The 22,294-nt window shown below is 49.7% G+C and overlaps 1 protein-coding gene across 3 annotated transcripts in view; it reads right to left on the bottom strand.

The window, feature by feature from the left end:
• LZTS3 (leucine zipper tumor suppressor family member 3) overlaps window positions 1-22,294 on the bottom strand; it is a 55,466-nt gene that overhangs the window by 21,893 nt on the left and 11,279 nt on the right. The window contains exon 1 of one of the 3 annotated variants that reach the window (XM_071447484.1): window positions 2,159-2,285. The exons of the other annotated variants lie outside the window; for them this stretch is intronic. The gene's annotated coding sequence lies outside the window, so the exon portion shown is untranslated. Of the gene's footprint in view, window positions 1-2,158; window positions 2,286-22,294 lie in introns of those variants that run through there. 3 annotated transcript variants of the gene reach the window in all.

Here is a 22,294-nt window from a genome sequence, read left to right as displayed (position 1 = left end):
GAGTTTTTTACAAGCCACACTGGACATCCACCAGCATTCCCCTGGCCAAAGTCCTCATTCTCAGGGGGATTTTCCTCCTTTTCCCCATCTGCTCTCAGAGCCCTGGGTTTGGATCCAGGCTGGCATCCTCCAGGATGCACCTGAGGGCAGATGGAAGGATTTTCCATGCCCTAGGGGCAGCAGGACAGGATGGTTTCAAGCTCAGCCCAAAGTGCCTTCCCAAATCCCATGTGTCCATCAGGAAGGGTTCATCCACGGCCTCATCTGTGACCCTTGTGACTGCCCCCAGAGGACACTCAGGGCCAGCTGTGTCATTGTCCCCAGTGAGGTCCTGATGGCAACCTCTGCCCAGGAAAGCACCAGCTTTGGTGACACAGGGAAAACTCCCTGGATTCCCTCAGGACAGGGGAAGGGCAGTTTGGTGGAGCAGCCTCAGTGCTGGCTGCAGCCCTGAGGGTCTGGGATGCCCCATTCCATGGGCTGGACTGCTTGGGGTCATCCCAGCCCCGTGTGCCTCAGTTTCCCCTTTGTTAAGGGGCTGCCAGTGGGAGCCAGGGTGAGATTTCCCCACCCTGAACAATCCATCTCTGTGCACCCCAGCTCTGCTCTGACCCCCTGGTGCAAAAACAGCAGGTACATCCCATCCCTAAAAAGCAACTGGAAAGCATCCCACCAGCTCAGCCCTGCCCTAATTACACTGAAGATCCTTTGGAAAGATGCCCTGGTGCAAAAACAGCCCAGCAGGTACATTCTATCCCTAAAAATCACCTGCAAAGCATCCCACCAGCTCAGCCCTGCCCTAATCCACTGAAGATCCTTTGGGAAGATCCCCTGGTGCAAACAGGGCCCAGCAGGTACATCCCATCCCTAAAAATCACCTGGAAAGGCTCCCAGCAGCTCAGCCCTGCACTAGTCCACTGAAGATCCTTTGGGAAGGTGGCTGGGGATGAGGTGATGCCATCTGAGCCTTTGGGACTCCCCAGCACCGAGATCATGGGGAAGCTCCTGGTGACCACTGGAAGTGTCCCAGCATGGAGCTACATCCCTTGCCTGGCTCCCCAGCACCTCCCTGAGCATCCTCACACATCCCCACGCCCCAAATCTCAGGGATCCCGATGTGATCCCCAGTTCCATGGCCCCAAACGCCAGGGGGGCCCCCCCTTTTTGCCACCAGCCCCCTGTAGATGGGATGTTGCAGGGGAGGGGGACCCAATCCTGCCCTTTGGGATGAGCCATCACCCCCAGATCGGTTCCACGGAGCCCTGCCTGACTCTGCCATCCCCAAACTCCACCCAAACCTCTGTCCCCGCAGGAAGGACGAAGTGGGGACCCATCCCCAGCCCGTGATTTATCATTAACTCGGCCCGAGGAATTTCTTGGGCGCGGAGCCAGCCCGGACACCGCGCTCGGAGCGAACCCCCCTGGCGGGTGCCTGGTCCCCACCGCTGAATGTGATCTGCTAAACCAGAGCGATGCCCTAAAATCCACCGGGCTGCAAGGTCTCGGTGCTGGGGGGGTCCCTGCTGGATCCAGGGGGGGTTTATAGAGGGGAAAATCGCAGTTTTCCCCACCCTCCCCATCCCTGACCCGCGCAGGAGCGCAGCCCGGTTATAGGAATGTGGTTTTGTTGACGGAGTGACGAAGCTGTTTTTTTGTCTCTTTAAAAAGGAAAGAAGCTTAGAGGTTTTTCTCTTCAATTAGGTGAAAAAGGCGTCTCATAGGCCTGAGAAACTTCACCTCAAACTTAAGGATACCTAATTGGACAGGAGCTGGGCAACTTCCTAGAAAAAGAAGTGAATAAAGAAACAAATAGCTTTTGTGAGGTGTTTTACCGAGAGCAAGAACTTCTTGCACCTGGCTCGCTTTTCCTCTGTTTATTTTGTCTTTCATTAAACCCTTTTGTTTCCAAGCGATCTTGCTGATTTTATGCCTCCAAAGGTAGCTGAGCTACCTTAAGTGTGAAATAGATCTCCAAGAGCTTATGAGACCCAGCTTAAAGAGGTTCCTACCTATATCACCCGGTGTGCCCCCCAAAAAATCACCTGCAAAGCGTCCCACCAGCTCGGCCCTGCCCTCATCCACCGCAAACCCTTCCCCAAACAAAGCCAGAGGGGGAAAGGAGAGGAAAAGAAAAATCCCACAAAAACCTGGGATTTACCTGGGCAACCCAGGGGTGCATCCTGCAGCTCCCCATCCTCCTCCGAGCGCGAAATTCATTGTTTCCCTGCGTGGTATCCCGGGAAAATTCCAAAATAATACCTGAGGAGAGCAACCTGCTGCTGGGCTGGGGCCAAGGGCTGCCCTTGGCTCGGTGGGATTGGCCACGGAGCCCGCAGGAGCTTTCACAATTAACTCTTTGTGCCCTCCTCCGGCTGGGCTTTGGGGACGGGATGGCTCCGTCCTCCGCCAAGGGGAATGAGGGGCTGAACTTAGCAGAAATGGGGACTTTGGAGTCAGACACTGGGTTTTCCAAAAGAAGGATTTGGAGTTTGCCTTTTTCTGTTTTCTGATGGGGATTTTGGGGTCTGATGGCTTGTTTCTGTACAAATACGGGTTTGTGGATTTGGGAGGTTTTGGGGTTTGCTCAAATAGAGATTTGTGGGTTTGGAAGGATTTGGGGTTTCCTGAAATAGGGATATGTGGATTTGGGAGGTTTTGGGGTTTGCTCAACCCCTGGCAGGGCTTTGGGGAAGGGATGGCTCCATCCTCCTCCAAGGTGAATTTAGGGCTGATGGTTTGTTTTAGCAGAAATGGGGACTTTGGAGTCAGACACTGGGTTTTCCAAAAGAAGGATTTGGAGTTTGCCTTTTTCTGTTTTCTGATGGGGATTTTGGGGTCTGATGGCTTGTTTCTGTACAAATAGGGATGTGTGGATTTGGGAGGTTTTGGGGTTTGCACAAATGGGGAATTGTGGATTTGGGAGGTTTTGGGGTTTGCTCAAATAGGGATTTGTGAATTTGGGAGGTTTTGGGGTCTGCATAAATGGGGATTTGTGGATTTGGGAGGTTTTGGGGTTTGCTCAAATAGGGATTTGTGAATTTGGGAGGTTTTGGGGTCTGCACAAATGGGGATTTGTGGATTTGGGAGGTTTTGGGGTTTGCTCAGCCCCTGCCCACCTCCAGCAGGGCTTTGGGGAAGGGATGTTCCCTCATCCTCAAAGGGGAATTTAGGGCTGATGGTTTGTTTTAGCAGAAATGGGGAATTTGGAGTCAGACGCTGGGTTTTCCAAAATAAGGATTTGGAGTTTGCCTTTTTCTGTTTTCTGATGGGGATTTTGGGATCTGATGACTTGTTTCTGCACAAATGGGGGTTTGTGGATTTTGGCGGTTTTGGGGTTTGCTCAAATAGGGGTTTGTTGATTTGGAAGGATTTGGGGTTTGCTCAAATAGAGATATGTGAATTTGGGAGGTTTTGGGGTCTGCATAAATGGGGATTTGTGGATTTGGGAGGTTTTGGGGTCTGCACAAATGGGGATTTGTGGATTTGGGAGGTTTTGGGGTTTGCTCAAATAGGGATTTGTGGATTTGGGGTTTGCTCAAATAGGGTTTTGTTGATTTGGAATGTTTTGGGGTTTGCTCAAATAGAGATATGTGAATTTGGGAGGTTTTGGGGATTGCTCAAATAGGGATTTGTGGATTTGGGAGGTTTTGGGGATTGCTCAAATAGGGATGTGTGGATTTGGGAGGTTTTGGGGTTTGCTCAAATAGGGATTTGTGGATTTGGGAGGTTTTGTGGTTTGCTCAGCCCCTGCCCACCTCCAGCAGGGCTTTGGGGAAGGGATGGCTCCCTGTTCCTCAAAGGGGAATTTGGGGCTGATGGTTTGTTTTAGCAGAAATGGGGACTTTGGAGTCAGACACTGGGTTTTCCAAAAGAAGGATTTGGAGTTTGCCTTTTTCTGTTTTCTGATGGGGATTTTGGGGTCTGATGGCTTGTTTCTGCACAAATGGGGATTTGTGGATTTGGGAGGTTTTGGGGTTTGCTCAAATAGGGGTTTGTTGATTTGGAATGTTTTGGGGTTTGCTCAGATAGAGATATGTGAATTTGGGAGGTTTGGGGGTTTGCTCAAATAGGGATTTGTGGATTTGGAAAGGTTTGGGGTTTGCTTAAATAAAGATATGTGGATTTGGGAGGTTTTGGGGATTGCTCAAATAGGGTTTTGTGGGTTTAGAAGGTTTTGGTGTTTGCTCAAATAGGAATTTGTTGTTTTGGGAGGTTTTGGGGTTTGCTCAAATAGGGATTTGTGGATTTGGGGTTTGCCCAAATAGGGATTTGTGGATTTGGGAGGTTTTGGGGTTTGCTCAAATAGGGATTTGTGGATTTGGGAGGTTTGGGGTTTAGTCAAATAGAGATTTGGGGTTCAGAGCTTGTTTTATCTCAGTCAGGGAATTTGGGGTCAGACCCTGTGTTTTTCTTCAAATGGGAATTTTGGGGTCTGACAGTTTGGTTTTGCACAGAGAAAGTTTTGAGGGTCTGACAGCTTGTTTTGCTTAACTGGAATTTTGGGATCTGACTGTTGGGTTCTCTTGATTTTATACTTTTTTTTTCTCAAATTGGGAATTTCAGGCTCTCAGAACTTGGTTTTTCTCAAATGAAGAGTTTGAGATTCAATTTGCTCAAACAGGGATTTCAGGATCAGACAGCTGGGGTTTGGGTTATTTATTACAAATATAGGGAATTTTGGGGTCTGATGACTTGGTTTTGATCAAATCAAGATTTTGGGATCAGGTAACTTATTTTGGCTAAAGGGGGATTTTGGGGTGTGGCAGCAGGGTTTTCCTCAAATAGGGATTTGGGGTCTGACTGCCTGCTTTGGTTTTTGTTTGTTTGTTTATTTGTTTTTCAAAAGGGGATTTCAGGGTCTGGGGGGGCTTGTTTGGGTACAAATAGAGATTTAGGGCTGGGCTTTTTTCAAATGGAATTTTGGGGCCTGACAAATTGGGCTTTTTTTTCAAGTGGGGATTGCTCAAAACACCTCATTTTCACTCAAATACCAATTTTGGGACCTTTCTATCAGGGGACCCAACTTTCCCATCCTTCTGGGGATGCTTCCCAGCTGTGTGGCTGAAATGAAGGCTGTGAAGAGCTCTGAAAGAAAGGCAGAGAATTGGACAGATGGAATCAATGGGATGATGCATCCCTAGAATGGATTGGTTTGGAAAGGACCTTAAACCCCATCTGATGGGGGTCTCACACCCACCATCCCAGGCTGCCCCAGGCTCCATCCACCTGGCCAAAAGCTGGCTGTGGATGCTGCCCTCTTTCCATTCCAGCATCCAGAGGATGGCCCAGAGCTCCTTTTCCCACTTTCCCAGTGGCAGGAGAGCAATCAGCCTTCCCTTGGGGGGCCATCCAGCCTCAGCACTTACTCTAGATTATTTGCAGTCGTGGAGGGAGGGAAATAAAAGCCACACAAAGCTAACCACTTATTGGAATGCATTTGCTGAGGTGAATTTTCTGTTGGCAGGATGTCTGGGGATCAAAGGAGTCGCCGGTCACGGGGCTGGTGTTGATGGGCAAACAACAGTGAGAGCAGTAAAACAGCAATAATGCCAAAATAATCACATTTGGGTTAATGTGCACTTAAAGCAGGGCAAAACACACTGCTGGGGTGCACTGGGAAGGTGTAAATTATACCAAAATGCATTCCTGTGGAGATTCAAACTCGCAATTTTGCCCTTAAGCTCCAGAAGCAGAGAATTCTGACAAATAGGTTGGGTTGGGGGAGTGTGTGCAGCTTGGAAGCAGCCACACAGACAGAGAGCCCTTTCCATCCCTGCTCTGGCAATGAGCAGAGGTGGCTGGGGGGCTCTGCTGGGACAGGGACCCTTCCACAGGGGTTTGGGGGAGCTGGCCCAGCACAGGAGGCTGAGGCTGCCCTGAGGGAGCTGCAGCAGTCGCGGTCTCACAGGAGACAGGCGGTTTCCTGACACTGCTCCTGCTGCCCTGGGGAGCTGAGCTATGTCTTAGCACTCCCCACAGATGAATAAATCATGAGAGGAGAGACTTTGGAGAAGGCTGGGAGATCCAGGATAACCCATGCTCTGAGGTGGGGTGTGAACTTTTGAACCCCCAGCTCTCATTTCTAGCCCAGGGCTTGGGTGGTTGAGCCAGGAACCTCTGTGCCCACCTCCAGCAAAGCCCCTCCATCACCTCTGGGAGCCAACAGAGACCCCCAGCTCTCACCCAGCACCCCTGTGTGCCAGGGCTCCTGCTGCACCCAGGCCGTGGTGCTTCCCTGTCCCCATGGGACACAGCCACCAGGAGCTGGCCCCAGCCCTTTGTGGGGTTTATCCTTCTCTGCTCTGCCCTTTTTGGGTGGCCATGGTCAAATTGTGTCACCCAGACCCAAGCAGCTGAGGTGACCTCCAGGGTTGGGTTTACCCACCTGAAAAACCTTCCCTACCCAGCATTTATGGCCTTGCTCTCTCTTGGGCTGAGGCTTTGAACATCCACCCAATGCCTTCTTTTTAAAATTTACTCTTCCAAAATCCAAACTCTTTGTTCCCATGTCCTTCTGTTTTCTTTTCCCTTTTCCTGGCAGCCCCCCTGGCTGGGTGATTTCCATTCCCTTGGAGCTGCTCCATTTCAAGATCCCCAAGCTCTCTGAGGTCCTTGGGGTGGTTCAGTGTTCTTTGCACTGATCAGAGAAGGAGCAAAACATCAGCTCAGTGAGGTCTGACGGAGCATTGAGGGGCCAGGACATTCCCCAGGGAACAGGGGTGGAAAGCCTTGATGGGAATGGGAGCAGAGACAGAGGCTCCCTGCACTGGGATTTCTTCCTGGAAACCTCTGGGAGCTCATTTTTGGTACAAGGCATCCCAATGTGAGCAAGAGCCTCCCTCCTCTCTTCACCCAGACTCCTTTATTTAGAGGGAAGATCATTTTCAAATTGAGGAGCAGAAAAAAACCCCTAAACAAGGATATCCTGGCTGTGGAACACACTTGGAGGCCATGAATGAAGTGGTGTCTCCATCCCAGCGTGTCTCAGTGCCTTGGCTGGGCAATGTCAAGGTCTGGTGATGGAGACAGTTCTGAATTTGTGCTGGAGGCCTCCAGAGCTTCCCAACCAGCACCACAACAACCTAAACCCAGCTCAGACCTCAGCTGTGAACTGGCTGTGCCTGTAAGTGCTTGACACCCTCAGGCTGGGCACTGAAAGCAGAATTCCTGCAGTACCTCCTTGCCAGGCTCTGCTTGAAGCTCTTCCCCCCTCGCTGCTGCTGAAGCAGAGATTTCCAGCCCTGTTTTCAGAGGAAATCCCCTGTTTTCTGTGACAATCAATAGGTGTGGAACATCCAAAGGCTTCCCTGTGTTTGTGGAGAGATTCTGCCTGGCCTGATTTGTTGTGAGTGATCTCAGGGACCACAGCCAAAGGTGCAGGATGGGGCTGGTAGGGGAGCATGACTGTGCCATGCCAGGAAATCCAACCTTTCTGCTGGGAATGCTGATGAAATCCCAGCCTGAGCAGGCTCCGTGGCTGAGCTCCCAGAAGAAATGAGCAGGATGGCACCCAGAGTTTGTTTCTCAGTTAACCAGAATAAACTGGTTGTGTGGTCAAACAAACCTTCTCTGCACCTGGGGGTCCACCAGCACAGGGACACCCCACTACTCTGCAAGTTAAACTGCTGGGAGAGGCTTTCCCTGCTCATTAAGTGGAATAATTTGAGCCTGTGTGAGACCCCCTCATAGCCACACAGAGCTGGGGATGGGAGAGCACCTTCTCCAGGCTGCCCCAGGGGGTCCTGAGGCTGGGTTGCCCCCAAAAAGCTGGGTTGAAGCCAGCTGCTGCAGTGGGGGACACTTCCCATCTCCAATCCATGACATCTGCCTGCTCAGCTGGAGCCAGCACGAGCGAGCCAAAGGACTCTGCTTGATGTCATCCAGAGGGATGGTTTCCTGTTCTGGGAAAAACATCCCTGCTGCTATAAGCTGTCTCCTCCTGTAGCAGCACAGAGCAGACAAAGCCTCACAGTGCTGGCAAGCCACAGCCTGGTGCATGGGCCAGCTCTTGCCATAAATCAGGAGAGGATCCAGCATCTCCACCTGTGGGTGCTGAAAGCCCAGAGTGGGTGCTGGGGGTCCTGGCCATGGGATTTGGGTCAGGTCTGAGGTGCCTGCAGGGAGGATGTGAATTCTCAGGTTTCCCAGAAAATGTCTATGCCAGAGAATTGTGGAATCTTAGAGTCATGGAATGGTTTGGATTGAAAGAGACCTTAAAGATCATCCAGTTCCAGCCCCCTGCCATGGGCAGAGACACCTTCCACTACCCCAGATTGCTCCAAACCCTCTCCAGCCTGGCCTTGGACATTTCCAGGGATCCAGAGGCAGCCACAGCTTCTCTGGGCACCCTGTGCCAGGGCTCCTCACCCTCACAGGGAAGAATTTCTTCCTAATATTTAGTCTAAATCTTTCATCTTTTAGTTTAAAACCATTCCTTATGCATCAGGTTGGATATTAGGAAAAAGTTTTTCACAGAAAGAGTGATAAAATATTGGAATGGCTGCCCAGGGAGGTGGTGGAGTCCCCATCCCTGGGTGTGTTTAACAAAGCCTGGATGTGGCACTGGGTGCCAGGGGTGAGTTGAGGTGCTGGGACTGGGTTGGACTCGATGATCTTGAAGGTCTCTTCCAACCTGGTCATTCATTCTGTGTGTCATTCATTCATTCATTCATTCATTCATTCATTCATTCATTCATTCATTCATCCTTGGGTGATTATCCAGAATGAAAGAAACAAATCTCCCATTCACAGTCCCAAAGCATCAGGCCAGGCCTAGCAAAAATAAATTGGAGCCTGCAGCCAGGAGAGCCAGATTAACACTGAAATCACCAGGTGCTCAAGGATCCTGCTTGGAAGTGTCCTTCTGTCCAAATCAGGAATTAGGGATTTGTCACAGCCCCCTTGGCTCAGGGTGGGAGGTGTTTTCCAGGAGGAACATCAGGCTCAGGGCTGAGTTGTGTGTGCTCATGTTGTCCCATCCACCTCCACCTCCATCTCCAATCTCCATTTCCATCTCCAATCTCCATCTATCTCCATCTCCACCTCCATCATCTCCATCTATCTCTATCTCCATTTCCATCTCATCTCCATCTCCACCTCCATCATCTCCATCTCCAATCTCCATTTATCTCCATCTCCAATCTCCATTTCCACCTCCATCATCTCCAATCTCCATCTCCATTTCCATCTCCAATCTCCATCTCCATCTCAAATTTTCATTTATCTCCATCTCCATCTCCATCATCTCCAATCTCCATCTCCAATTTCCATTTATCTCCATCTCCATCTCCATCTCCAATCTCCATCTCCATCATCTCCATCATGGCCAGCCCCTGCTCTGGGGAGGAATTGGTGGCTGAGTGGCCTCAGCAGAAGCAGAGGGATGAGAATCCTCAAGTTTTGGGGGAGATCTCCTGGAGGGGCAGTGGAACACGGAGCAGGAAGCCTGGAGCACCCCTGTGGTGGCTCCCAGGCCTCTCTGGGTAGGACACAAGGACCCAGGTGTCACAGGCCATGGAGCACAGGGAGGGATTGGGCTGAAATGCCCCCTGAATCCATGACCACCTGAAGGCCCTGGACTCCTGGGAATCTGGAATTTGCAGTTAATGAATGACCTGAGTGCCACAAACACATCCCCCAAGTCCTGCCTCCTGTGGCTGTTTGTCCTCAGAGGAATGTGGGCATTCCCAGCCCTGAGGACACATTCCTTGGCAGGCACTGGCACTGACCTGTGACTGGAAACCAGTTTCCCCAGTGGGTGAACCAGGATTTTGCCTCCAGTTCTGCTCCAGCCACCATCTCCCTGGCTTCCTTTCCTTTGGGCTGTGTTGCCAATTCCCCCATTTCCCAACTCTCTGGACTTCCCAGACACTGAGGGATTCAGCCTTGCTCATCTCCAGGCTCTTCCTCCTCAATCCATGCCCTGCCTCCAATGCCATGCAGGGAAAAAAAGAAAGAAAGGTCTTCAGAACCCAGATTTGCAACTTCAGTGGCATCAGCACATCACAGAGCACAGAATCACCCCTCTGCATCGCATATTAATCCTTCAAAACAGCAAGGAAGGATCCAGTTTGGCCAGGAAGAGGGATGGAAGAGGGTGGGACCACAGAGCCAAAATATGTGCTGCCTCCAGGCTGCTGACCAACCCTTTTCCCTGAATATTTGGGTATATATGGGTTTCCTGAACCCAAGGCAGGGTTTTCCTGGTCATGCCAGGGGATTGTGTCCCCCCTGAGCAGCACTGGTGGTGGGGGACACCTCTGTCCTGGAGATACCCATGGTTTGGAGCTCAGTGGGCTGTGGGACAGAGAGACTTTGAAGTGACAAAATGGAAAAGGTCAGACAGGATCCACAGGCAGAATGGAAATTCTTGGTAGGGATCCACAGGCAGAATGGAAAATCTTGGTAGGGATCCACAGGCAGAATGGAAAATCTCAGAAAGGATCCACAGGCAAAATGTAAAACCACAGAAAGGATCCACAGGCAAAATGGAAAATCTTGGTAAGGATCCACAGGCAGAATGGAAAACCTCAGAAAGGATCCACAGGCAAAAAGGGAAACCTCAGAAAGGATCCACAGGCAAAAATAGAAAACCTCAGAAAGGATCCATAGGCAAAATGGAAATCCTCAGAAAGGGTCCACAGGCAAAATGTAAAACCTCAGAAAGGATCCACAGGCAAAAAGGGAAACCTCAGAAAGGATCCAGAGGCAAAAATCCCTCTTGTGTTGGAAGCATTTTTGGCTGTGATGATGGTGTGGTTTTGCCTTGTCAGGAATTGCTTTGTAGGTCACCTGGGAGATCCTCCTGCATTCTGGAGCAAACTTTGGAGCACCTCAAGCATTTGTGACCCACCAAACCTTCCCCCTGCAGGGACAAACCAGCTTTCCTCAGCAGTTTCCTTGCATCCTCAGCATCCCCAGCCTGTTTTGGGGAGGGTGCTCCTCCTCATCAGGAGGATGGAGCTGTTGGCTCCTGGTCCAAGGCACAGGAGATGCCAGGGATGGGGGAAACCTGGCTCCAAGGTTTCCTTTTCCCAGCCCTGCCAATGCACAGCCATCAACTCCTTCTGCTCCTTCACGGAGGGATGATGGATGGGGAAACCCAGGAATGGCATTTCTCTGGAAGTGGTGGAGTCACAGCTGCCCTGTGGCCCTCACCTGCCACCTCCTGAAGGAACCACAGAGAATTTAGGGTGAGGAACAAAAAAAAAAAGGAGTTGAGGGGATGGGCCAGGGAGGGAAAATTTCCATAGCTGCATAATAAAGGTGATTACATAAGGGCATCCTGCGTCATCTGCGGCTGGCATCTCCGGAGAAGTAATTACATCTGCACCACACATCTAAAGAAAATATTATCACATTGCCTTCCAAATTCTATAATTAGCTCCTGCAAGATGTGTGTGCCAGGGGCTCGATCACTCCGTGTACGTTGGCTTCAGAGCCAGGCACAGACACGGGGAGGGGTTTTTTTTTTTCATTTGCCAGCTAGGAAAATATTTGGAGTTTAGTGAGGCAGCTGACCTGAGTCCCCCTGGAAAGGGCAGCTCTGAGGGTTGGTAAAGAGTGAAATATTTTCCTGGTCTCCCTCGGTGCCTGCCAGGCTGTGGGGATCCAGCAGAAGGGCAGGAATGGCAAAGCCAGAGCTTGGCTTTCCCTCCTCCTTCAAATACTCTTTGATTTCTGCCCTGATGCTCTGAACCCTTTTTTCCATCGTTTAATAAATGACCTGATTTGCAGGGAGGTGTTTGCCCTCACAGATTCCTGGGCTTTTCTGCTCTGTCACATAAAACAAACCCCAGCTTTGGACTTCAGAACCAACTCTGGGCTTTGAACACTTCCCCCTTCCCTCCAGATCCTCAGCAAAAGGAAAAAAAGAGGCTTTGAACTGGAAGCAGAGGCTGCAAAGCTCTTGGTTTGATGGAGGGCTTTTCATGTGGAGCTGGAGATGGCCACAGGACAAGCAGGCAGCACCAGGGACACAGCAAGGGCAGGGATGGATGGGAGGATGAATTTGGTTTCCTTCTGTTTCCTATTTGCTCATAACCAGCCTGGAAAGCACCAGCAGCTCTGCTGCAAACAAAACAGTCAGGAGATTTCTCCACATCTCCTCCAGCAACGACTTCAGCTGGGAAGTGGGGCTGTGCACGACCAGGAGAGTGGGAGGGAGTGCCAAAATCCCAAGGGCTTGGTGAGAAAACGGTTGTGTTGTGTGTGTGAGAGAGTGTGAGTGTGAGAGAGTGTGTGTGCAGCTTGGATAAAGCATCCCCAAGTGGGAAAACATCCTCTCTGTGCTGGCCTCGTGGGGTGGGGTGCTGACAGCTCCTCCCTGTTTCTCAGTTTGGTGTTGTTTCCACTCAGGAGATGCAGAGAACTGGAGGATGGGGAGAGAGGAGGAGTCCAAAGCTCAGCAGAGCCCTCGTTAGGGCCAGACCTAATGAAACCTGTGAGGAATGAATAACCCAGGGGACACGAGCTGAGACCTGCCCAAAACACCTTTTTGCTCCTGTTCATGACCAATCCCAGCAGCTGCTGGATGTGTCAGGGATCAGAAATGATCTTCCCAGGAGAGGAAAACCCAGAGTCAGAAAGCAAGCATGGGAAAAAAATCAATGGTGTCTCTGCTGAAATATCTCCAGCCCTTCTTCTGCTTTTCTCCAACCCCCTGTGATTAATACCAAACCTTTCTCCATGATTGATATCAAACCTTTCTCCATGATTGATATCAAACCTTTCTCCACTGCCCCAGTCAGCCTGAGGATCATCATCACCACTGAGTCACAGACTGGTTTGGGTTGGAAGGGACCTTAAAACTCACCCAGTCCCACCCCTGCCATGGGCAGGGACACTTTCCACAATCCCAGATTGCTCCAAGCCCCGTCCAACCCGGCCTTGGACACTTCCAGAGTTGTGACAGTCACAGCTTCTCTGGGCACCCTGTGCCAGGGCCTGCCCAGCCTCACAGGGAACAATTTATTCCCAATATCCCATCTAACCCTGCCTTCTGGCAGTTTGGACCCATTTCTCCACATCCAAAGTCCCTCTGCACCTCTCTTTTAGCTCCTTTAGGTGGAGAATTTGTGACTTTCACGGCTCACCTGAGGTTTTTTTTTTAAATTTTTTCGATGTGGCTCCCCAAAATGTGGAGCTCTGTTGTGTGGCTGCACCTTTGGGGACAAAAAGCTGCTGGCCTTGCCCTTCTGCCTTCACTCTGCTCATGTCTGGTTTTCACTGCTTCCCTCCCAGTGCTCCTGGAGAACCCTTAAAAAAAAACCCCAAAAAACAACAAAACAACCTCTTCTTTGGGAATTTTCCCTCTTCAGCAGAAGTGTCCCAGGGAGAAGGAGGGAGAAGTGGGACCTTGTGTGTGTCCATTCCCACCCCACAGGATTTTGGGTGGCTCTGGTTTGACTCCCACTCCCTCCTGCAGCTCCCAGTCCTCTCCCATCCCTTCCTGGCTGCCAGAGCTTTAACCCCACATGGGAACAATTCAAAATATCTCTCAAATACCCCAGTGACACAGCCCTGGGCAGGAGAGGGGTGGACAAGGGTGGTGTGGGAGCAGGGAGAAAGGGAAAACAGGTTGGTCAGGGATTTGCAGGAGAGAAAATGAGCTCCTCTGTGGTTTGGGTGGTTTCATGGTGAACATGGGGCTGCTGGGGAGGGGCTGGGAACACAAACCCTGAGAGGAACCCCTGAGGGAGCTGGGGGTGCTCAGCCTGGAGAAAAGGAGACTCAGGGCTGCCCCCATCACTCTGCACAGCTCCTGAAAGGTGCCTGTGCTCAGCTGGGGCTGGGCTCTTTCTCCAGGCAGCACTGACACAACCAGAGCACACAGCCTCGAGCTGCACCAAGGGAAATACAGGTTGGAGAGCAGGGAAAAGGTTTTTACAAAAAGGTGATAAAGTTCTGGAATGGCTGCCCAGGGAGGTGGTGGAGTCCCCATCCCTGGGTGTGTTTAACAAAGCCTGGATGTGGCACTGGGTGCCAGGGTTTGGGTGAGGGGTTGGGGCTGGGTTGGACTCGATGATCTTGGAGGTCTCTTCCAACCTGGTCATTCTGGGAATTCAGTGAATTCTGTGATTCTGTAAATTCTGTGATTCTGTGAATCCTGTGAATTCTATGAATTCTGTGATCCTGTGAATTCCTTGATTCTGTGAATTATGTGACTCTGATTCTCTGAATTCTGTGAATTCTGTGATTCTGTGAATTCTGTGAACTCTGTGCTGGGTTAATCCTTGGATGTGATGACCTTTAGAGATTCTTTTCAAGCTCCACCATTCTGTGATGTGATATTTCCAAAGGAATGCAGCAATTCCTAGTTGGGAAGGCCTTTTATTCCTCCTCCAAGCAATTCCTAGTTGGGAATTCCAAGTCCATCCACGCTGAGCCAGCCCAGAACCCGTGCCCCAAACCCAGGCAAAGATTCCTGGTGCTTTGTGCAAGGATTTGCCAGAGGAGGAGGCTGCAGCACCACCTGCTCTCTGCACTCCTCAGCTTTCCTCTCATCCCTACCTTGAGCTGGGGGAAGCAGAATTCCTCAGGCATGCATGGGAAATGGGCAGCACTTGTGAAACAAGCTCCAGAGGAGCTTGGCACATGTTCCAAGCTTGCACTTCATCTCTTTGGGACAGAGATCACCCTGGCACAGCATCCTCATTAATTTCTCTGAGCTGGGAGCAATCCCACAGCGTTCATCTCACCTGTGCTGCTGACAGGGGCTGCCCTGGGATCCGCCTGTGCACATTCCAGGAGGATTCCCAGCCTTTTTCCTCGGTAGTTTTGGGGTTTTTTTTAAATGAATCAGTGCTGACAAATTGCTCAGACATTCCCAGGGGGCTCTGCAGGAGCATCAGTGGCTTTGGGGCAGTGTTTCAACATGGCCAAATGACACACAGATGTGGAGCTGTATCCTTTTTTCATTTTTTAGCAAAAAAAAAAACAACCCATCAGGAAGAAGATGAAGGTGAAAATAAGGGAGAAAAGGAAGAACCCCCTTCCCCAGGCAGTGGTTGGTGGCCTGGAGAGCTCCCTGCCATTTGATGTTCAGTGTTTGAGGGGAAGCTTGGCAAGTTCATGGACCAGAAATCCATCAGGATGTGCTGTAAATTGCACAGGAGGCAGATTTGGGAGTGCATTGAGGGAATATAAAGCAGGCTGCCAGAGTGACCCTTTTCCACCTATCCCTGCCCATTGCTGATAGAATTGTTAAGGTTGGGAAAGACCAACCTGAGATCATTGAGCCCAAAAATTCCTATGGATTCTCATCCCTAAAACATTGAGTGCCCCCATTGTGTCCCAGGAATGCAACAGACTGTGCAGAAAGAGCTGTGAAAATTTGAATTGTTGTAATCTGAAGGTGCTTGGGTTCATGATTCCATAAAAAAAACCAAAACCTAACAGAAACACCCAAATCCCCAAAAAACCAACCAAAAAAACTTAAACAAAACCAAAACAAAAACAAAACAAAAAAAACCAAAAACCAAACCAAAACAAAAAACCCAAAAAAACCCCAAAATAAAACACCCAAAACCCCAAACAATAACCCCCAAATCCCCCCAAAAAAGCCAAACAAAAAAACTAAAACAAAACCAAAACAAAAACAAAAAAACCAAACCAAAACAAAAAACCCCAAAACCCCAAAAATAAAACACCCAAAACCCCCCAAAAATAAAACACCCAAAACCCCTCCACCCCTCCAAAACCCAACAAAAACCCCCAAATCCCCCCAAAAAAACCAAATAAAAAAACTAAATCAAAACCAAAACAAAATATAAACCAAACCAAAACAAAAAACCAAAAAAACCCCAAAAATAAAACACCCAAAACCCTCCAAAAACCAAAAAACCCCTCCACCCCCCCAAAACCCAACAAAAACCCCCAAATCCCCCCCAAAACAAACAAAAAACTAAAACAAAAACCAAAACCAAACCAAAACACAAAAACCCAAAAAAACCCCAAAATAAAACACCAAAAAAAACCCAAAAAACCCCCTACCCCCCAAAACCCAACAAAACCCCCCAAATCCCCCAAAAAACAACCAAACAAAAAAATAAAACAAAAACTAAAACAAAAACCAAACCAAAACACAAAAACCCAAAAAATTGCAAAATAAACCACCCAAAAACCATAAAAAAAATCCAAAATCCCCCCCCCTCCCCAAATAACAAAAACAAACCAAAAAAAGACCCAAAAAACCAAGTCCCCCTAACAATGCCAGCCACACAAACCACCAAACCCCTTCATATTTTGCTAAACTAAACAAAACTGTGGAGTTTTCCAGGCTGAGCATGGATCAGCTGTCAGGAAAGCAGCTAAATCTGCACGGTAGGACCAGAAATCCATCTCCAGCAGGAAGGTGGGATGGTGGGGAGGGGGAGATGGGGCTGATTTTTTGGGCAGGCTGTGGGAAGGAAGAGGCTGCACATCCCATGAGGAGATGCTGAAGGCCCCAATTTCTTGGTAAGGCCAGGAGCAGCAGCCTGGTGCATCCCAGGCCACCCCAAATGTGATTTCCCTGGACACAGGGAGGGGAAATGCTGTCCCTGGAAGCTGGAGGAGTCCCCTGGTGTCACTTTTGCAGGTGGAAGGGACGTGGCCACGCTGCTGTGCCCTTAAAGCCAGGAGGAAAGAAAACTCTGGGAAAGCTCTCCATGACTCGCTGAGGAGCTTTAAAGCTTGATCCATGTGCGTTTAGAGAAGGGGAATCACCCTGGGGCAGAGAGACCTCGGGGTGCCCGGAGAAGGAACAGGCAAAGCTTGGGAAAAACATCTGGAGGGGCTGGAGAGAGCCCAGGGGAGGGAACAGAGCTCTGGGGAAGGGTCTGGAGCTCCTGGAGGGGTTGAGGGAGCTGGGCAGGGGCTGAGCCTGGAGCAAAGGAGGCTCAGGGGGGCCCTTGTGGCTCTGCACAGCTCCTGACAGGAGGGGACAGCCAGGGAACAAGGATAGGATGAGAGGAAACAGCCTCAAGCTGGGCCAGGAGAGGTTTAAATTGGATATTTGGGGAATTTTCCACCCCAAAAGAGTGGTCAAGCATTGGCACAGCTGCCCAGGGCAGTGTTGGAGTGCCCATCCCTGGAGGGATTTAATGTGGATTTTGTCATGGACACATTTTATGAAAAATACTTTTGCTAGGATTGTTTCTCCTGAGAAGCTGAGAGGCCTCAGGAATGAAATGTAAACAATGGTTATCTGATTATCTGCTGCTGTGGAATGCAACAGGTGCATCTGTGATTGGTCTCATGTGGTTGTTTTTAATTAATGGCCAATCACAGTCCAGCTGTCTCAGACTCTGGTCAGTCACAAGATTTTATTATCATTCCATTCCTTCTTTTTCCTTCCCAGCCTTCTGATGAAATCCTTTCTTCTATTCTTTTAGTATAGTTTTAATACATCATTTTCTCTTAATATAATATATATCATAAAATAATAAATCAGCCTTCTGAAACGTGGAGTCAAGATTCTCATCTCTTCCCTCATCCTGAGGACCCTCAAACACCTCCACAGGAGGTGACACTTGGGGACATGGTCAGTGGTGGCCTTGGCAGTGCTGGGGGAATGGTTGGATGGATTATCCTGTTTTCCAAGCTGAACAATTCTGGGATTCTCTCTGGCCATGGCTTCTTGCTTTGTCTCTGTGGCTCTTGGCAGCCTCGTGCCGGTCCCCGTGATCCTCCCTCATCTCCTCATCCCAGGAAGCTCCACCCCGTGAGGCTGGCACCTGTTTGCCCTGGAAAAATTCTTTTATTCCTTCTTCAACCAAGGCACTGCTGAGATGCCTCTGGGGGAGGAGCAAGAGGGGTTAAACCCCTCCAAAATGTCACCAAGTGATCCTAAAAATAGCCAGGCTTTTCCTGCTCCCACTGACTCACCCATCACAGACCACAAAACCCTGAGGCACAGCAGGGCTCTGGGGGAACCATCCCTCCCTGCTGTGCTCCAAGCAGAGCTTGTCTGTGTCCAGGGTGACCCAGGGACTGCCCTGCCCTCCTGCAGGGACCAAGGGCTGTCCCCTCTCCAGCACCCAGATCCTCCTGATCCTCACCCAACATTCCTGATCCTCACCCAGCATTCCCAAAACTCTGCACCTCTCCCACCAAGAGGAAGGTGCACAAGGCTCTGCTCACACCTCCCTTGCTCAGTCCCATCAAAGCAGAGACCCCCATCCCACAGCTGGGCTCAGAGGAAAGGTTCCCACTGATATTTCCTCTCATCCCTTCCAGGTGCCAGAGCTTTAACCCACATGGGAGCAACTCCAAAAAACCTCTCAAAAAGCCTCACTCAGTGCTCCTGGCTAAAAAACAGAAATAAAAGGAAAAAAACCCTAAATTATTTTGGAGGTGTTGGGACTTGGGGTCTGTCCAGCTGCCTCTGGGGTCACAGCCAGGAGCAACACAACCTCTGAAAGCCACCAGGAGCCCTCACAGCCACCAGGGAAGCGGTGACCACAGGAAATGGGGCAGAGGAGGGGTCCCTGGTCCTTTGGTGCCAGCCAACCCCTTTTCCCTGCAGGAGCCATCCCACCAAGAGCTGTCCCCTCTCCAGCACCCAGATCCTCCTGATCCTAACCCAACATTCATGATCCTCACCCAACGTTCATGATCCTCACCCAGCATTCCCAAAACTCTGCCCTTTGGTCACCTCCCACCAAGAGGAAGGTGCACAAGGATCTGCTCACACCTCCCTTGCTCAGTCCCACCAGAGCAGAGACCCCCACCGCACAGCTGGGCTCAGAGGAAAGGTTCCCACTGATATTTCCTCTCCCATCCCTTCCAGGTGCCAGAGCTTTAACCCACATGGGAGCAACTCCAAAAAACCTCTCAAAAAGCCTCACTCAGTGCTCCCAGCTAAAAAACAGAAATAAAAGGAAAAAAACCCTAAATTATTTTGGAGGTGTTGGGACCTCGGGTCTGTCCAGCTGCCTCTGGGGTCACAGCCAGGAGCAACACAACCTCTGAAAGCCACCAGGAGCCCTCACAGCCACCAGGGAAGTGGTGACCACAGGAAATGGGGCAGAGGAGGGGTCCCTGATCCTTTGGTGCCAGCCAACCCCTTTTCCCTGCAGGAGCCATCCCACCAAGATCTGTCCCCTCTCCAGCACCCAGATCCTCATGATCCTCACCCAACATTCCCAAAACTCTGCACCTCTCCCACCAAGAGGAAGGTGCAGAAGGATCTGCTCACACCTGCCCTGCTCAGTCCCACCAGAGCAGAGACCCCCACCGCACAGCTGGGCTCAGAGGAAAGGTTCCCACTGATATTTTGGGAGCTGTTTCCTTCCCCTGCCCTCCTCCAGAATAGCTTTTTGTCTTGGGGTTTATTTTCTTTGTTGCCTCATAAAGGTTTGACCCTGGCGTGTTTTGAATGGAGCCGGAGGCAGCATTGAATTCCTCCTGGGATGTGGCTGCCTCGGGCAGGGCAGGGAGGAGGGAATTTCATTGTGTCCAAATTTCATTGTGTCCAACCCCGCAGACCTTCGGGGGAGGGGGGAAACAGAGAATTCTGAATTCTCCTTCTCCTGCTGCGGTTTCTGCCAGCTCCTCCCCGGGCTCAGCCCTTCCAGCCACCTCCACTTGTGTCACTTGTCACCCTCACTGGGTGACAGCTCCACAGCACAGCTCCTGTGCAGTGGGAAATTGGGATTTCCATCCCCTGGCCGGGTCTAACCCAGCCTCTTCACCCCTCTGATCAAAGTCACCACAAAATCCCCCCATGGACCCCACAGGTGGAACCAGCTGCTTCTTGTGTGTTTGCAATGTCTTAAAATAAAAAAATAAAATAAAATAAAGTAAAATAAAATAAAGTATAAAATAAAATAAAAATAAAATATAAAATAAAATAAATCAAAAATTAAAAAAATAAATTAAAAAATAAAATAAAATAATTAAAAAATAAAAATAAAAAATAAAATAAAATAAAGGATAAGATAAAATAAAAATAAAAAATAAAATATAAAATAAAATAAATCAAAAATGAAAAAAAAATAAAATAAATCAAAAATAAAAAAAAATTAAAAATAAAATAAAATAAAATAAAATAAAATAAAATAAAATCTCTGGTTGATCACAGAATCACAGAATGTCCAGGTTGGAAGAGACCTTCAAGACCTTCCAGTCCAACCCAGCCCCAACACCTCAACCAAACCCTGGCACCCAGTGCCACATCCAGGCTTTGTTAAACACACCCAGGAATGGTGACTCCACCACCTCTCCAGGCAGACAATTCCAGAACTTTATCACCCTTTCCATAAGAAACTTTTTCCCTGATATCCAACCTGATGTGGCCTCCTGACCCACCAAAGGGTCTTGCAGAGCTCAGTTTTCATTTGGGCTCTCTCTTTCCCACCCAAAATGCTTAAGAACCAACACTGGTAACCAAAACTAAACTTAGTGGCATTCTGGCTCAATAAAGCTCTGGAATTTACTCCACAATTCAGTTTGCAGTTGGCCATATCAGGTCTCTCCTGGACATTCACAGATGACAGGGAGGAAATTAATTTTAATTTGATTTTACAAAATTAAGAGGAGCAAAACAACAGCAGCAGCATTGCCTGTCCTCAAGCTGAGGATCAGAAAATCGCTGATACCAACGAAGGAAAAAAAAAAAAACAAAAAAAAAGCTCAATAATTTCTGTTCTGGCTTTGAAAAAAACAGGCTGATGTTCTCATATTGCACAGGGACAAGGAAGTGCTTTCTAGTCCATTAGTAACCCAGGAAGACACTAAATGGCATGGCCTGAGGAGAAACATTTTTAAACAGCAGGTTCAGATTAATTTGCTCCCAAGAGCCCCGTGGAAGCAGGACAAGGAGAGGTCTGGGCTGCTGCTCATCCTCTCTAAGAAGCCCTGGGATTTCTCTGAGATCCCAGAAGGGTGGAAAGATGATAATTACAGGGCAATATTAAAAAAAAAAAAAAGGGGGTGAGGAAAGGAGAATTGGGATGATGCAGCTTAGCCTGGCAGAAAGGGATGCAGGATTAGAGGGATGGAGCGTGGGAAGCTGTCAATATAAATAGATGGCTCCTAAAAAACCAGCATTTCACAGACTCCTTCAGCCTCACCAGGGGCAGGTTTGGAGCAGGGGACCCCAGCAGCAGCACAGATGGAAATGTGCCCCTGTGAGGAGCTTTGCTTTGGGGTGTTGTTTAAAAAATGAGTTATTCCAGAAGCATGGAATGGTTTGGGTGGGAAGGGACCTTAAATCTCATCCCATTTCCAACCCCCTGATGTGGGCAGGGACACCTCCCACTATCCCAGATTGCTCCAAGCCCTGTCCAGCCTGGCCTTGGACACTTCCAGGGATCAGGGGCAGCCACAGCTGCTCTGGGCACCTGTGCCAGGGCTCCTCACCCTCCCAGGGAAGGATTCCTCCCCAGGATTTAAGGTAAATCTGCCCTCTGGCAGTTTCAAGCCATTCCCTTTGTCCTGTCACTCCCTACCTGCCCTTCCTGTCCCTCTCCTTTTGTCACTGAATTTCACAATGGGCAGTGTTGGGTCCTGACTGGATCCCCTGGCACAGGGATGATCCTCCCTCCTCCCTGTGCAGCTGCTGCTTGAGGAAAAGGGCTGGGAGGATGAGAATCTCACTGCTCCCATCCCAGAGCTTCTCAGGGATGTCTCCCACCCAAAGTTGTCTTTGGATCCCCCCAAAGGTTTGCTGCCATCATTGGACACTGTCCCTGATACTGCCTGCTCTCTCCTTGCTCACTCGAATGCTGTTTCATCCTCCATGAATTTGTGGCAGGGAGTTTCCAGAAGGGAATTGTGACCTCTGAGAAAAGCTCCTTCACTCGGTTTGTCCTTAACCCAGCGTTTGAGTCATCCCCAGCTGCATTTTGAGGCAGAGTGGAGTCACATCCCCTCATCCCTTCACCCCAGGAACAGGAACTTTAACCCATTTTAGCTACTCTGGACGTTTTGGTGGCTCTGAGGCACTCCAGGAGTTAAAAACCCCAGCACCAGGCTGTGGTTCCCCTCTGGAAATTCCTCTGCAGCTCCAGGAATCCCCGGGCTATCTGCAAAAGGTGTTTCTGGAGCAGGAATCACCTCCCTGCTGCCATTCCCACCTCTTTGGGACATGTTGGCCACTGGCCACTCCCAGGGAAGCAGAATCCCCCAAGGTAATTCATGCCAATTACTGCAATCAGCTAATTAGCAAACAAGATCGATTCAAATGAAGTTGAGGTGTCAACAGCTATTATGCAAGCTTGTGTTTGCCGGAGGAAAGGCATCCAGAGAGTCAAAAAGCCCTCGGGACTGAGAATTGAGGAGAGGTAAAAGGGATGTGGGGGGGAGCAGG

This window comes from Agelaius tricolor, unplaced genomic scaffold (assembly GCF_023055355.1).
Source record: "Agelaius tricolor isolate 1412-34295 unplaced genomic scaffold, bAgeTri1.0.p SCAF_24, whole genome shotgun sequence".
Classification (NCBI taxonomy): Eukaryota; Metazoa; Chordata; class Aves; order Passeriformes; family Icteridae; genus Agelaius; species Agelaius tricolor.
This window is presented reverse-complemented; position numbering and strand designations above follow the sequence as displayed.